We start from the raw sequence: 15,664 nt of genomic DNA, 5'->3' as shown, positions 1-15,664 counted from the left end.
GGAAGCCAGGAACCAGAAGATTCTCTTTCACAGTTGGACATCACGGTTCATCCCCTGATTTGGGGCACTCTGCACATCCTGAAATACAGGTTCTTTTAGCACGGAAAAGGAAATGGCTATTGGGTAAGTAGTCATCCAAATTAACAGCTAACATTGGGACGTATTGTAGAGACAAAGAAAACCATAGAAATGTTTTTTTAGGTCACATTCTCAAAACTAGCCCTATATTGCTAAATGGGCTCTAATAGAGGGCGAAGTCCTCAAAACACGGTGCTATGATTTCTCATTACTTTTTTTTTTTTACATTGAAACCACAACTGCCTTTTTTTTAAATAAAAAATTTACAGCAAACCAAGAAACTGAAGTGAAACCAATTACATTATAGTATCACTAAAGAGAATAAACTGTATGTTTATAGTACTTTATTAACAACAGCTTATGAGGTTTTTTTGGTTATAGAATTAATCCTAACTGTTAAAAATTTATAGAGTACAAAAGATGAAAGGAAAATAAGTGAAAAAATTATCTTCAATTTCACCAATTACTATTATTATTTGATCTAATTATTTTTGATTTTGTTAGACACATGAATACATTTTTTTCATATAAAATTAGGATTTTAGGGACATCTGGGAGGCTCAGCGGTTGAGCAATTCCTTGGCTCAGGGCGTGATCCTGGAGACCTGGGATCGAGTCCCACATCGGCTCCTTGCATGGAACCTGCTTCTCCCTCTGCCTGTGTCTCTGCCTCTCTCTCTCTCTATGTCTCTCCTAAATAAATAAATAAAATCTTTTTGAAAAATAAAAAAATAAAATTAGAATTTTATTGTACAGATACTTCAGTTTTGTATTTTTAGTATTAATCTATGATTTTAAGGTAACAGATTTTTTTTTAAGATTTTATTTATTTATTCATGAGAGATAGAGAGACAGAGAGACAGAGAGAGAGAGAGGAAGGGAGGGGAGAGACACAGGCAGAGGGAGAAGTAAGCTCCATGCAGGGATCACGCCCTGGGCTGAAGGTGGTGCTAAACTGCTGAGCCTCCGGGCTGCCCGGTAACAGATTTTCTTGACTTTTTTGCATTTCTCTCTCCAATGTGTACCTTTTCCTGTGTTAATGAATCAGTTGGGAAAAGTACTTTGTTTTCTTGTAGGAAAATGCTGTAGAAGTTAGTTGATCTAGAGTTCTCTCACTCACTGGCTCTGTGGCCTTGTATAGAAGTTGCTTAACCTTTCTGAACTTCACTTTTCTTATTTATAAAATGAAGATTGTTGAGAATAATAATAATACTGGGTTTTGCTATTTTATAGCAATCTTATGAGGATCAAATATGATAATATACATAAAAATATTTTGTAAATAGTAATTTAATCTGAAAGACAAAATTCAAAGTTAAAAGGAAATTAGTAACTTAATGTTTTCCTTCCTTTTTTTTTTTTTTTAAGATTTTATTTATTTATTCATGAGAGACACAGAGAGAGGCAGAGACACAGGCGGTGGGAGAAGCAGGCTCCATGCAAGGAGCCCAATGTAGGACTCAATCCCGGGATTCCAGGATCATTCCCTGGCCAGAAGGCAGACACTCAACCCCTGAGCTACCCAGGTGTCCCTAATGTTTTCCTTCCAAAGCATTAGAAAAAACTTTTTTAAAAACTGCATTATTTTATATTTAGAAGATTAATTGAAAAGACAAGAATTACAGAGAACAAAAACAATCTTATTTCATACTTCAAATAATAAACATAGGAAAAAATAAATACCATAGAAAGGTTTGCTCAAAATTATAAAAACCTTTTTTTTAAAGATTTTATTTATTTATGCATGAGAGACACACACACACACACAGAGAGGCAGAGACACAGGCAGAGGGAGAAGCAGGCTACATGCAGGGAGCCCGACGTGGGACTCGATCCCAGATCTCCAGAATCACGCCGTGGACTGAGGCAGTGCTAAACCACTGAGCCATCAGGGCTGCCCATAAAAACCATTTTTAACATTTTTTTAAGAAGATTTTATTTATTTATATGATAGAGAGCACTAGCAGGGGTTGGGGCATAGGGAGAGGGAAAAGCAGTCTCCCCACTGAGTATAGGGCCCCCCATGGGGCTCCATTCCAGAACCCTGAGATCACGACTTGAGCTGAAATCAGGTGCTCAACTGACTGAGCCACCCACATGCCCCCTCCACCTTTTTTACTTTTATAATGATGTTTGATTCTTCTTCTTTTTTTTTATTCTTCTTATAATAAAATCAATAAATATTCTTACGATAAAAGATTTTAAAAATATGTAGATAGGTTTTTAAAAAAGGAAAAAAGAAAACCCCTTACAATCCAATCATCCAGAAGAAAGTAGGTTAACATTTTGATGTAAACAATTTTGTTTTGAGGGCACCTGGGTGGCTTGGTTGGGCAACTGACTTGATTTTGGCTCCGGTGGTGATTTCAGGATCAGAAGACTGAGCCCAGAGTTGGGCTTTGCGCTTGGCAGGGAGTCTGCTTCTGTCCCTCTCTTTCTGCCCCTCCTTCCCCTTTCTCTCTAAAACGAATAAATAAATCTTTTTTTTTTTAATTTGCTTTTGATAAGCATCTGAAAACTTAAAATCTTTACTTTGAAAATGTTTTAATAGAAGTTTTGCTTTTAAAAGGCTTAATGGTTAAAAAATAAAAATAAGTATTTATGATTAATCTTGAAATTTTATGTATAATTTTCAGTATCATTTAAACAGAAAGCGCTCATTAAGGAGAATTCACAGAAATAATTCCCTTTTCTCCTAAATGATTAAAAAACTGCACAGCTATAATGATTTAGGTAATAATACTAATAATTAGAACAAAGCAGATTTAGTTTGAAACCAAATGTTGCAATCGTTGACTGCACTTGTCACAAACATGTTTACCTTTAATAAAGCATAAAGCATTTCCCACTACCTCTTTCTTTTTGAGCTCAGGCACTGCATAAGTTTCCCGGAAACCTCACTTTTTTATTTCTGAGTAGTCCTTTATCTTTCCCTTGAGAAGATAAAGCTCTTAGATAGCTTAGGATATCTTTCTCAGCCATGATTTGCATTTTAAAGGAAATTTAAGACAGAACTTCTAAGAGGTTTAGTGCAAAAACCTCTGGAATCCCTTGTTTTTGGAGACCGCAAGGAAGTGGAATTTGCATCTGGTTGGAATCGTCTAAATATGACCCTGTAGAATGAGTGATGAGGAAGATGACTTCGCAAGGTTCAGCTGTGGTTCAGTAATTGTCCTCTGAGAATCAACTGCTATAAAATCACTGGGTATTATGCAAAACACATTTCTGCTGAAGCAGTGACAAGGGTCTTTGGAGAAAACTTGGGTAGACTTGCCCAATGCAGACAAAAACAACAGCAACGATTTTTCTACATAAATGATAAATGCTTATTATAGAAAATTTGGGATATATAGAAAGGAAAAAGGAAAACATAAAAATCACTTGTGTCTTGTTATCCAGAGGTTACGTCTAATTAACACTTGCATATGTGTATATAGTAAGTTGAATTCAAATTCAAATTTGGTATTGTGCTCTTTTTATTGAACGTCATATTGTGAGTACCTTCCCATTTCATTATATATATTTTTATTTATACTGACCTGAAATTGCTTCCTTCTTTAGACTGAGCCACTAGAAGCAAAGGAATTAAAGTAGTACCTTCCAGAAGAAAGTTGTTGAGTCTACTGCACACATCTGTCTCTCTTTCACTGTACCTATGACTATTTTTCCAGATAAGCAATGCTAACTGGCATCAAGTCTCAGCTGGATGACACGATGTTTTGTTTTTTTTAATCTATGGACCTAATTGCACTTTTTAGATAAGTACAAATTTTCACGAAGATGTTTCAAGCTAGTTCTCTCCGTGAATATTGCATCAGTAATAAAGTGAATGGAATTCACCATTTTTGCTTAGTTGGCTCAACATTTATCATTTGAGCAGTGGGTATTTCTAAGACAAGAAGTTAATCGGTAAGGAAGAAGGAATACGTTAATCTGAATCTGGTCTCCCAAAGCTTGGGCCAAATAATTCCAGATTTGCTAACAGGTCAAATATAGAATTTTTTACTGAAGTAAACACCAGCTTAAGGAATATGCTACTTTCTGGAGAGGTTAAAGAGGTCCCCAGTTGATCTTTTCAACCATTTTTAAAAAAGGATTCTTTATTCATTTCAGAGAGAGGGAGAGAAAGAGCATGAAAAGGGGGGAGGGGCAAAGAGAGAGGGAGAAGTAGACCCCCCGCTGAGCAGGGAGCCCACCCTGGGACTCAGTCCTAGGACCCTGGGATCATGACCTGAGCCAAAGGCAGATGTTTAACTGACTGAACCACCCAGGTGTCCATTTTTAGTGAGAGAATGGTATCTTTTTTTTTTTTTTTTTATGATAGTCATACAGAGAGAGAGAGAGAGGCAGAGACAGAGGCAGAGGGAGAAGCAGGCTCCATGCACCGGGAGCCCGACGTGGGATTCGATCCCGGGTCTCCAGGATCGCGCCCTGGGCCAAAGGCAGGCGCCAAACCGCTGCGCCACCCAGGGATCCCGAGAATGGTATCTTAAGAACAAAAACATGGGACTACATTCATTCAAAGCTAAAAATCTACATACAAACTGGGTCTTTGTGCAACTGCTATATGTAATTAAAACACCACTGGTCATCTTATTTTCAGCTCATAACAAACATATCCTGAATTCCTTGTGTTCATTACTTGTTCCTGTAAGATTCATTTTATTCATTGAAGAGAACCACCTGTTCAAATTATGAACTAACAAGCCCTATCAATTCTAGTTTGTGTGATTTTCAGAAGACAGAACCAAGTCTCTTTTATATATCAGTGCGTATCTGTAACCACTTCCAGAACTTTGTTCGGGAGTGCAGGTGAAGACATTTTTACATTTGTCCTTCACGTTGTCAGCACCACTATTTAGTAGTGCCTGAAATTTCTCTGGCCTGTTTGTAGAGTGGTGACAGCTAATACAAATAGCATCTAAAAATGAATGTGTCCAAAACTCATGCCTATACACAAAAAAGCAGGAAATGAGAGGCATTCTTGGAAAAGACAAAAGAAGCAAAGAACCATTCTTTAAAAGCACAAGGAACATTGAGAGGGCAAAGGAAAATACTTCTGTTTTTTTTTTTGGATGAGAATAATGACAACTCTTGAAAAATCAATCTTTTTCAATAAGGCATGTAGAATCCAGGCAAACAGGCTGGCTACCAGCCTGGGGTAGCCATCTGATGTGAGAGACCTGACTGAGAACTAATATTTAAGTGATATAGATGTATCCTGTCATTACGGATACTGAAGATACTGGCAAAATTCAACTGACTACCATCGCAAAAGTGATTTATGGTACCAGGTCATGCCATTTATTGCCTGGGCAATCTTGAACCAGATACTTAAGCTTTCTCTGCCTCCGTTTCCTCCTCTGCAAATGGAGATAACCATGGTACCTACCTCATACTTGTTAGGATGATTAAGTAAAAAAAAAAAAAAAGCACATAAAGCATTTCACTGGAACATGTTAAATGCTCAGTAAATAGTAGGCCAAGTGTGACTGTTGTTCTTAAATTATTATCATGAGTGGGTTAAAAGGAGCATGAGAGCATAGTAAGCTGAAGGCCAATGCAGCTTTGTGGCACTGTCATGAAAAGTTCCCACCACCCTGAAACTTTCCACTAGGTATTTAGCTTTGGTCATATATCTTTCTAGATGTCAACAGTCCATCATGAAATGACTTGCAAGGATTCAGAGCAGAGTCAGAAAGGGCAGAAAGCTGAGAGAAGTAAGCACAGTGGAGGGCCGAGGCCAAGAGGTGAGCACCCACAAGATCCCTACTTCTAGTTGGGATGGACCTCCTCCCAAAGATGTGTAGTTGGCTCCTCCACCCCACTGCAGGCACATGAGGAAGCAGGGCTTCCAGCAACGAGCAGAAGGCAAATGCTCATTAAACCTGGGTATGGATGCTGATGTTAAGGACCATTGAACATTAAAATCACTATTGGGTATTTTAAAAAACAGACTTTACCTCCTTCCTCTTCTCTGTGAGGACTTTCCTGAATTTCGTATTTGGATATGCACCTCGTCCAAGCGTTCTATCCCTCTTTTCTGCTTTATTTTTCTTCCTAATAATTAGCACAGTGGAACATAGTCTATTACTAATTTATCATGTTCATTGCCAGTCTCTCCAGTAGATGCAAACTCACGAGAGCAGGCTCTTTTATTTTTGTGGTTGTTCTTGTTCACTGCTGTCTCCTCAGGGCCTAGGATAGTGCTTGATAAATAGTGGAGCAAGTGTTCAATAAATATTTGTTGAATGAGAAAAGAAGGGACAAATTTCACTTAAGGAGTTTGTAGTGTACGAATAGAGGACCTCAGAAGGTCTGTCTGAAGATTCTGGGATTTTCTAATTATGCATAAGCATAAAGTACTGTTAAGAACTTGATTTTAAAACTTCTAGATCTTTAGGGTGCCTGGCTCAGTTGATAGAGCATGTGACTCTTGATCTCGGGGTCGTGAGTTTGAGCCCCTGGTGGGAGTAGATTACATTTTAAAAATTCTAGATTCCTTTAAACTGTTGAGACAATAAACACATGACGTGAGAATCCTATGCATGATATGTAAGGTTGTATGACTTTATCAACCAGAATTTGGGCACTGGCAAAGCTTCTCAAATGATGAAATTTAACACTTGTTATTCAAGGAGGAGATGGGGTGGAGGAGATACACTCCAGAAGGCGAAAGTGCAAAACAGGTGTGGCTAATAATAGCCAGCATGTAATGAGCGTCTACTAAATTTCAAGGACTCAACAGCTTTTTAATAAAATCCTTCTAAGATAGATATTATTATACCTACTTTCCAGATGGGAAGATCAGGGCCTTATCCTTGCAATTAAATGGAGATGGGATTTGAATCTTGCTTTGTCTGAATTCAAATGTATACTTTCTCTGACATTTCAGGTTGCCCCCGGGGTGCAGGCTTTAACTTGTTCCTTCCAGAACTGTGCGGGAGATCTGTTATTTTGAAGAGATGGCAAGTTAGCACTCATCGGTCTCTGCCTTATAACTGAAACATTTGCTCTGAGCATTTGCTCAGAGCAACCCCCGCTCTGAGCAGGTGTGCTGAGTTGCAGTTACCCTGTGATGTTTGTGCCCAAACTGAAGATCCCTATCAAGGCAACGAGTAAAATATGAATGTGAGAAGAAGTGGTGATGGCCTTCTTCTTCCTCTTTTTAAAACAAATCAGAATTTCGACATCAGAGTGAATGTTGTGCCCTTTGCACGGGTCCCCTGGGAGTTTAATGCACTTGACCCAAAGATGCTGCTCTTACATCATGTTTCAAGCTGGTCTTCTGGATTTTCTCTGAGCCCGAGGCACATTACATTTCTTCAATGATAGCAAGCCTTTGTCCTTTTCGGGTGGATGTGATTTGGGGAGACAGCCCTTTGGAGCTTCATCCAGTGAATAAGGTGGGTGACCAAGGCAGATTATATTTGGAGTTAAAAACACTTGTGAGCAGCGTGGAGTGATTCTGGTTTTCTTTTTGTAATTTACTAACCCGTGTCAGAAGGATATTGTACAAAGGTTCTCAGAGTGCTTTGACTCATGCCTGCAGTGTTGGGAAAGTGCCTCAACTGCCAAGCAACTGCTTTGAAGGGTAATGGTCATCTGACTACATCAGCCCTAGGCTGACAGGTAAAGAAAGAAAAGTACCATAGCTTTACAGCCACAGCTTGAATGACTACTTTGGGTGCTATCATCTTCTGCAACAAGAGCCTGCATCATTCTGAGTTATGGCTCTGCAATAAAAAGAACCAGGATATAAATGTTTGCTAGATCCACATAGTTATACAGAGCAAACAAACCCGGTTAAAAATTGGCAGCTCAATCCCAAAAACCTTATATGCGCTAAACAAGAGCAGCGTGTTACATTACAACAGTCGAAGAGAAGATAAATGATGAGAAGAACAGCGGGGGAAATGATGGTTCTGGCAATAAGAGGGGAGCTAGAAGATGCTTGAGATGATATTCTTATCTGGGGAGGGCGGCTGTTGTTTATAAGGAGTTAAGATGGGTGAAGGAGAAATTGTTCATGTGATTTCCAAGCTGGTGGCATTTTAAGATATCTTAATTTTAGAATTTTAAAGGGCATTTTACAGGAATGTATTTTGCTCCCATGTCTTTACATCAGAATTAAGCTCTTTCTCTTACAAAGGGCTAACATTTTACAATCCCCTTCGTGAAATCTTTCAATCAGAAGGAACGTGTGTTTTGGTTTAATACAGTTATCACACAATGGGGAGCTGGGTAAGAATAATCACAATATGACTAATGCCCTAGGTTTCAAAGCATTCAGATGAGGTTTTAATACATATTTTCCATCTCCAGAATCCAGTGCAATATTTTATCTTATTAGGTAGCATATCACAGGTGAGGGTCTGTGTAAACATTAAAAGCTACCCACTAAATCTAAATCATCTCAGTTAATAAGTTAATAGTAAGAAGAAGGGGGAGACATCTTACTAATCCAGGGTAGAAATAGTTTAGTAAATGATTGGTGTCGCAAGGTTTCTGAGATTTTACTATTTGCTATGATTATCACTGTCATTAAGGGTTCTTTTTGGAATAAACGGCAAAGCGCCTTGGCAATGGGCAAGAATACCACTTATGCATGAGTCCAGGGTACACAGATGGTTGTCTTATTATGTACATAAAAATCCTCAGTAAAAGAGGTCCTTGTTCTTAGGACACCATTAAGGAGAAAACAGACTGTGCTTCTACCAAATCAGAGGGCATTTCAAATGAAGGTATTTTGAGAAAGCAGATCCTGATCTTTACCGGATTGTGTTTGCCTGGGAATCTCAGACGAGCACCCAGGAGACATAAAATGGGCTTGTGGCCCTCGGGGGCTCTGGCTGCCTCTCCCTCCCCACAGTGGCCCAGCTCCCTCCGTGGGGAGACAGCGGGGTGAAGCATCAGGACAGCTGGATGGGGTAAATCTCTGTTCCGTGTTTCATAGGCCAGAGTTTCTTCAACCAGCTGAGGACTCCTTGGCCATAAGACATATTTGAAAATGTTTACCACTTAGAGCTACTGCAAGGTTTCGATGAGAGAATATGTCTTCGTTCAGCAAATGGTTCTTGCGTGACTGACGAGTCCATGCCTGAGATACACCAGGGAGCAAGGCCAGGCCCCTTGAGGGCCTTGGAAGTGGACTTTACAAGGCTTGTTTGGTGGGGGCTCTGGCAGTGGCAGCTTGGGTGGTGTAGCAGCTCATGGGAAGTAGGATCCCAGACTATGGCTTATAACAAGGGACAGTTCCCTACCAGGAACCCCATGCCCCTGGCTTCCTTCCTGCCCACCACTCTGAATTCCCTAGGATCTCCCCCCACCTCGGTCCCAAGGCTGGATTATGTAGCATCAGAACAGACACTCCGAGAGGTTTGTGTGTGTGTGTGTGTGTGTGTGTGTGTGTGTGTCTGTGAGCATGTGGTATGTACACGTATTTTAAGTCATTTGCTTCCACCCCTCAATACTACCCCTGTCTATTAACAAAATGAGGGGGAGAAATCGAGAAAGAGAGAGAGAGAGAGAGATACGGAAACACAGAGAGAGATTGGGAGAGAACCAAAAAGAGAGATTTCCAGAAAGGGAAGAAACTTAGATTCGTCTCCCCAACCCGCTCTCACCCCCAGCAAGAAAACCCCCTCTGGGATTAAACTGTATGTGGAGATGAAAGGTGTGGAAGAGGCTAAAGGAGAAACTTTGTCATATCAGGAGCAGGAGGAAGCACAAAGTCTACACGAGAACACCAGAAATGACAATTACCATACACACAGGGAGCCAGGCCATCAGAGGAAAAGAGGTCAGGCAGGGAGCCCTGAGTCAAAGGGGAGTCTCGCAACCAGACACAGCAATGCCCTTCCCAGCACCATCCAGGAGGCAGTGGGAATGCTTGGACCGTCGGACACACCCCACCTAGCCTGACCCTGGGAGTTCACGTGTTCCCTTTGGTGGAGAAAATGTATAAGGCCCGAGGCCTCTGCCTGTGGCACCTCTTGCTTTTTTTTTTTTTTTTTTAAAGATTTCATTTATTTATTTATTCATGAGACACACACACACACACACACACACACACACACAGAGAGAGAGGCAGAGACACAGGCAGAAGCAGGCTCCATGCAGAGAGCCCGACGTGGGACTTGATCCACAGTCTCCAGGATCACGCCCTGGGCTGAAGGCGGCACCAACCCTCTGAGCCACTGGGACTACCTGGCACCTCTGGCTTTGTGTCTCAAAGGGCAGAGTCTCGTCTCACCTTCTACAACAGGTGGAGAAGGGACTGTCCATGCAGGTGGCTGTCCTTGTCTGACTCCCTTGCTGTCTCAAGGGACGAGGGCACAGAAAGCCCCTGGGTCTCTTGCTGGAAGTGTGACCAATTTTGAACTCTTTGCCGCCCCCAATCTTGTAGAAGATTGAATGAAAAAACTCTTCTAGCCCCCATTTTCTACAGAAAGTCTGAAATTGATCTTCATCTCTGCATTAAATTGGCGCCTCCCGCAGCGTGAGGGCCCGTGCACCCTGTATTAACCACCGCCTTCCGGCATACCCTCCCCTACTTGCGCCCTGGGATTGCATTTCGTCAACTCTTTCGGGAGATGAAATCAGCCTACATGGAGAAACAGCGTAAGGGACCACCCTACAAAACTTGTTGCTGGCGGGGTTTAGTGTAAGGACAGTGTTTCATTTCAGCCTGGACGTCCTCTCTATGAGGATCCAGAGGCCACATTTCCCTCTAGTCTCAGCATCCTGAGCAGCACAGTCATTTTATTGACGGAGCACTCGATTTTTTATGTGGTAGAATTTGACATCTTGTATGGTTGCTTGAAAGCTTAGAACCACATGGCATTTATTTTCTGCACCAACCTCACCTCTGGTTTTAGAATTTTTGTCTTCATTTCTCTTGGCGTCATCTTTTCATTTCTCATTTTTTTTTATTGGTTTTATTTTGCTAAGGTGTATGTATCTTTACAAGCTGCCCTAAATCTTTTGATGAACAAAACCAGAGGTGACTAAAGGATGCACAACCCCTATGTTCCACTTACCTAATGATATCATGACGGTGATCTGGCTTTCCACGGAGAATAAGGCACTTGTCAGAGAGCTCAAGGATCTCGCCTGGCAAATTGAGTTCTTACTGCACGTTGGCAAATTAACACTTGGGTTCACGTAATAACCTCTTATGGGCTTAGTGAGTGTGTGTCCCTCTCTGAGAATGCTCACCTTGCACCATTTAGGCCGGCCACTGCCGCACTCTAGACATATTAGTCCTCCTCAACTCCCTGGAACATGGCAAACTCTTTCCTATCTCAAGGACTCTGCACATACAAGTGCCTCTGCTTGGAAGGTCCTTCCTCCCACTCTCTCCAGGCCTCTCCTTCTCATTATTAGAGTAGCAGCGGCATGTTAGGCTGATGGGGGCCGGGGTGGGGGGCGGGAGGCATATTAACACCCAGGCTCCAACCCAGACAAATTAAACTAGAATCTCTAGGGGTGGAGTCTAGGCACTGCTGTTTTTTAAAAACTTCCCAGATGATTCTAATTTTTAGCTGGGGCCGAGAATCATGGTTGCAGGTCTCGGCTTAAATTTAAGTTAGCTTCTCAAAGAGGCCCTCCTGGACTACTTGTAGGACATAGAGATTGTCTTGCTGTTTAGCTTAGCTTCTTCTCTGCTTCCTTTGTAATAATCATTACAATTTGTAATTATTACATTTATTTGAATGGTTTAGTTTGTCTAGCCTCCACCCCCACTCCCTGCCTTCTGCCCTCCCCCCGCCCCAGTTGTCCCCCGCCAACTAGGACATAGGTGCTGTGAGGACAGCAAATATATCTGTCTTGGTCTCTGTGCTTTTTCTTCAGTGTACAGTGTCAGACGCATAACAGTTTCCTGAATTTACAATGACGAGGATAATCCTCAAATGATGCTACTGGTCTGCGGGGTCTCCTGGAAGTCAGTGAGGCTCCTCGGAATATTACAAGAGAATCTACGTCAATGCTCAGAGGCTATTTTAACTGGTAAACGGTTGCATACACTTCCCATTGACCTGACTCCTGTGTCCCAGGATTTTTCCAGTGAGATCTATAAATAAATCCTGATTCAGAGCACCTCCTTTGTGTGCATGTCCTTCTCCTTCCCTTGATCTTAACCATTCTGAGTGAGAGATGCACCTTGCTGATCTCTGTGTTCTCACCTACTTCAGCACCCGGCACCAAATCCTACACAAAATTACTGGCTCTACAGGTAGCTGTTGACTTGAATGGAGTTTGCTTTATCTTCACGGCACATAGATATTTTGACTAAGATTTTCACTAAGATTTCAAGGATTTGAGGCATGGGGCATTGTGAGCATATCATGAAAGTTAAATTTGTTGGTCTAGGCAATCTCACCATAATCTACATGCAGATGGTCTCTACACACCTGGATTGCACAAAAGTTAAAAAAAAAAAGTAAATTTGTGTTTGGAGGCAAATAATGAAACTGTGAGGAGTCTGAAAACGACTCAGTCACCTACCTCATAACACAGGTGCTGGTCCAAAAAAGGGTGAATTCCTGGTGGTGCTGCTTGAGCTCTCACTCTGGCTGAGTCAGTTCTTTCTAAATTATTGTTTGATAGTTATTAATAAATCAAAGAAAAACAAACCATCCACCTACTGTTTTCCCTCCATAGTTGGTATGTTCCCCAAGTTGATGTGTATGTTCTAAGGTGCTTTTTTCCCCTAAGTTGAAATTAACTAAGACCAGTTAGAGAGGTGGACACTTTTTTTTCCCCCTTTTTTTCTGCTTGCTTTCACTTCCTTAAGGAATCATCTGGATTTTTCATTCTTCCTTTCCTCAGTTTTACATTGGTGATTTGTTGGTGGGAAATGGAGAGGCCTCTTATTTCGGCAAGTTTTCATATTGTCATGGAGAGAAATGCACGTGCGAGTGCACAGACGCTCACACACACACACACACACACACACACACGGGTAAACCCACACAAATGAAATCCCCTCTTCAGAGAAGCCAGCTACAGGAAATTGACTTATGCACAGGAACTTGCTAATCTCACTCGTCACATTCTGATGGTTCCTGCCACCTCAGTCACCGAGCACACTAAACTCAACCATCTTGGGTTGAATTCTCTTCCAGCTCACCTCTTATATTTTTAGTTCTTCTAAAGTGTAACAGTTATATTCTTGGGGAGGAAGAAAAAGTTGATCCCAGAAGGAAATCATAACAGTAAAAGGGCTTGGACAGCTTTTGCGTTTACTTACCTGCATTGAACAAATTGACATCCGGAGTCAGTCATTTTCGTGTCAAGAAACATCTTCGGCATTCTACAATAGGTAAGGCTTTGGCTTCTTTAAAAATACTTTCTTCTTTAAAAATTTTCCTTCTTTAAAAAGAAAGCTCTCCAGTGTATTTAGTTTTTACTCTGGGCTAAACACAGTAATTATCTTGTGCTACCTGTTGTAAAGTATGAAACCATATTAAGGAGGGAAGGGGACTTGCTCTGGTATCCAACTCTCCCCCGACCCCCGCCATGCTAACAAGATGCATATAGTTTTTTCAATGTTACAAGTTATAATAGTTGGCTTTTGTTTTTTTCAGATATTCTCCTAGAGAATCCAAATGCTTGTGACTGTAACTGAATTCAAATATTTGGGTAGTTTAAATATCACCCTATGCTTGAGAAGTAAATGTAAAGATCCTTTCAGTTATACAAATAAGAGTTTTAAAATTTTCTAAATCAGAAAAGAAACCAACCAAAATCCTGATGATGAGGATTTGGATCTGGGATTCCTAGTTCGTCTGTTTCACCTATGGACAATACTCAAATCCTCTTTCTACAAGTGGTATATGATGCATAAGGATTTATTTTTAAGTTAAATTAAGTTTTTGAGGGGATTTGATTCGGAGACATGCTGTGAGGTATCATCCATAGCCTGGGTTATATAGCTAAATAAAGCTAGAGAAACCACTAGTTTTAGGAGCTTTTCCTAAGTTAAAGCTGCCATTGAAATATTCAAACAAGCAACAAATAGTCAATAATCACTTATTGATTCCAAGCTACTGCTGTGGAGGATATAAAAGACATATGAGGAATTCTCTACCCGAAGGAACAAGGAACTTAGAGTCTAGTAACTGTGGTGAGAAGTAAAATTTAGGAAGCAGAGCAAGATGAGAACTGAGTGAATACTGGGATGATGTGGGCTGTAAGTTATAGGAGTTCCAAGAAGAGGGTTTGAGGGTAAGCTAGAGTGGGCCTGGAAGACCTGGCCTTGGAAGGACATGAGATTTGAGCAGGTGGAGAAAGGGGAGATTAATTCAACAGGAGGACTGTATGGGTAAAGGCACAAAGGTGATATCGACGGGATGAGCAGTCCAGTTGAGGAGACTGGCCCCCAAAAGAAGAAAGTTTATTTTTACACATTTTCAGGAAATAAGCTTGGAATATTCAGATGTAGATGGGTTACAGAGGACTCTGAGAGGCTGCTGAGCAGAACAGATGCCTTTCAATAGCGTTCTGGTCTTTTTATGCCATCAGGTTCCTCTCCTCAGCTTTCACAGCTCGCACAGAATTCCAGGTGACAGGGAGCCCAGAGATCCTTGCCGCTTCATGTTGGGGCTACTTTATTCATCTCCACGTGTGTGATCTTCCACTTGCCTTCCCCCCACTGTCTTCCCTTACTACACCATTTATATGGAGAAAAGTTCGTGTGGCTGGGGGCTCCTGTGACCTCCATTTCTGGTTATTACATGTCAATCACCCAGTATTAAAGTGGCCTTCCTCTTGGGAGGATGAGTTGGTTGACAGAGCGAGTTTCTAGTCTTCAAAAGCCAGTCCAAAAATTCCACGAAATATGTGTTGTTTCCTTTGCATATCTGAATGAGATGTTATAGATTAGCTGGTACTTTTTAACCTGAACTGTGAAAACTTTGCATCCATCTAATAACAAAAATACAGTCTAGTGAACCAGAACCCAGACTTTGGAGCCAGATTACTTTGTGTTGAATCCGGTACTGTTGCTTCTGAGCTGTAGGAACCTCAGACACACATTCTTCAATCCTCAGATTAAAAGCAAGTATTTGTAAAGTAGCTTTAATAACTGAAAATACCTATGTCAGAGTTGTTGTAAGGATAAAATTGAGATAAAAAATATGTAAAACATTTAGCCTAGTGCCAGGTATAAAATAAACTGTCAAGAAATGCAGCTATTGTAATTGTTATTAAGGACTTGGTGGGGATACGAGAGTGAAGATGATATGGTCCCTGGTTGGGAACAAGATATCTGTAAAGGGACTCTTTTAATGCCAGTGTTCCTTTCAAAGGAAAATGGGGCTAATGGATGAAAGCTGGAAATTAATGTTTTTTGACCCCTAAGTAAGGAATAAGCACATGGCTGGCTATTTTATAGTAATAATGTATATGAAAAAAGGAAAACAAGATGAGAAACTGATTTTTAAGCCTTTCCATGTCTGGTTGTTGGACTTATAAGACAACTCTCTTAGTCACTGCTGTGTTAATTGTGAACATCTGGGCCTGAGATTGCTCCCTGAATGCTTTGGGTGGAATTTTAGAGGCGTTTTTGGCATTAGGGGCA

The 15,664-nt window shown here is 40.9% G+C and overlaps 1 protein-coding gene across 1 annotated transcript in view; it reads left to right on the top strand.

Annotated features, from left to right (window-relative positions):
- N4BP2 (NEDD4 binding protein 2) overlaps positions 1–12,180 on the top strand; it is a 122,427-nt gene extending 110,247 nt beyond the window's left edge. Inside the window, exons 20-21 of the transcript XR_005357275.1 lie at positions 6,974–7,484; positions 11,935–12,180. The gene's annotated coding sequence lies outside the window, so the exon portion shown is untranslated. The remainder of the gene's footprint in view (positions 1–6,973; positions 7,485–11,934) is intronic.
- Positions 12,181–15,664: the final 3,484 nt, after the last annotated feature.

This window comes from Canis lupus, chromosome 3 (genome assembly GCF_011100685.1).
Source record: "Canis lupus familiaris isolate Mischka breed German Shepherd chromosome 3, alternate assembly UU_Cfam_GSD_1.0, whole genome shotgun sequence".
Taxonomy (NCBI): Eukaryota; Metazoa; Chordata; class Mammalia; order Carnivora; family Canidae; genus Canis; species Canis lupus.
Note: the sequence above shows the minus strand (reverse complement) of the source record. Positions and strands in the feature narration are given on the sequence as shown.